This window comes from Globicephala melas, chromosome 8, assembly GCF_963455315.2.
Source record: "Globicephala melas chromosome 8, mGloMel1.2, whole genome shotgun sequence".
Lineage (NCBI taxonomy): Eukaryota > Metazoa > Chordata > Mammalia > Artiodactyla > Delphinidae > Globicephala > Globicephala melas.
In genome coordinates, this window is record NC_083321.1 from 94,755,445 (window position 1) to 94,756,996 (window position 1,552).

At 46.1% G+C, this 1,552-nt stretch overlaps 1 non-coding gene across 1 annotated transcript; it reads left to right on the top strand.

Annotated features, from left to right (window-relative positions):
* Window positions 1–225: 225 nt before the first annotated feature.
* On the top strand, window positions 226–373 carry LOC115844948 (small nucleolar RNA SNORA76). Its single transcript, XR_004036271.2, has one exon. It is a non-coding gene; the product is annotated as a small nucleolar RNA SNORA76 (small nucleolar RNA).
* The last annotated feature ends 1,179 nt before the right edge of the window (window positions 374–1,552 follow it).

Sequence of the window (1,552 nt, forward strand, 5' to 3'; positions counted from 1 at the left end):
TTTCCCCCAAGTATACACGGAACATTCATAAAAATTAATGATAAAATTTCCCTACATATTTTAAAGTGTAAGCGTTATAATAGACTCTCTGTTTACAAAACAATTCAATAGAAGTTTATAACAAAAGGACAATTTAAAACACTTTCTATATATTTGGGAAAAAAAACCAAAAGCTGTCTCATGAATCAAGAAGAAAGCATCGCATGTATTTAAACGTAATTAAACGCGCTGCCTTTGAGCCCTCGCCGCGCCTGCGCGTGGCGCCGTTGGGGGGCGGGGGAGGTCAGGCTGCTGCGCCAGGGCAGCACGCGCTTGCGCATAACTGGGGCCGTCTGCCCCGCGGCGGCGGCTCTTTTAGCAGCGAGGTAGACTGCGGCCCTGGGCTTCCGGGGCTGGGGGCTGGGGAAGACGTCGGGGGTCCTGCAGTCTCTGCTTATTCCTGTACCTGTCCTGTGAGTCCGAGTGTCCTGTCCTCTCCGTGGAAATCAGTGAGACGGGCAGGTTCATTCAGCCGCGGCGTGGAGGGCGTCTGCATGGAGGGGAGTTGAGAATCCGGCTGTGGCCTTGAACAGACTGAGCGCTGTAGTGCACTTGACACGAACTGGCTCCCGGTCTTGAGCTGCATGGGCTGAACTCGTCTGGCTGAGGTGTATTCGCGGACTACTTAGAAAAACCTCCGTTTAGGGTCAACTGCTTATTTGGATATGCCCCAGATAGCTTGAACAGCTCACAAAGACAGGGTTCTGTGCACTGCGGGGCACAACATAGGCACCTAAATAAATGCACGGGCACTCCTTCGTAAGCCACGTTCTAGATGATAACGATCCCTCCTGGATTTAGGTGAAATGTGCATCATTTCTGAGTACAAGGCAGCACGTGTTGAAGGGCAGGTATGCACAAGTGCCATGTCTAGCCGCTTTGGCGCTTAATAACTGGAGGGGGGCCCCAAGTTAGCAGGGTTAGTAGGCAGTTGGTGTAAACTCTAGCTCAGGAGCAGGACTTTTAAAAATACGAATCGAGGATAATAGCGCCTACCTTATATCAGGGTGTGGTCTACTTTGGATCCTCTAACAGAACGGGTCCCCTGACCACCCAAGAAACTGAAGCTGCTACTGGCAGCTGAGGGCCCAGGTTTATTCTGTACCACAGTTTATTCTGTTCCTATTATCTAAACAGGATTAAGTAGAAATAACTTAGATGCTTATCTAGTATTTGACATGAGATATTTATTTTGTGAAACAGTGCAAGCGATTGTAAATCCCCACATACTATTTGATTAAGTGCAATAGGGTATAGTCACGTGTAATCTCTTTACACAATAGTGCATCTAGTCCTTTGCCTTTAATTATTGCACAAAAATTATAAGACCAGCGAAAAAGACATGCGCACTGACAGGCAAATTGGCGTACACAATGACAAATCAGAACAGTACACTGACTGGAATGGTCCAATAATTTAAGTCAAATGTTTTAATGGTGCAATTAAAGTAATCAAATAAGGGTTCAAATATGTTTTTTCAATATATTAATTTCTTTAAAGTCCTGTTCAGGCA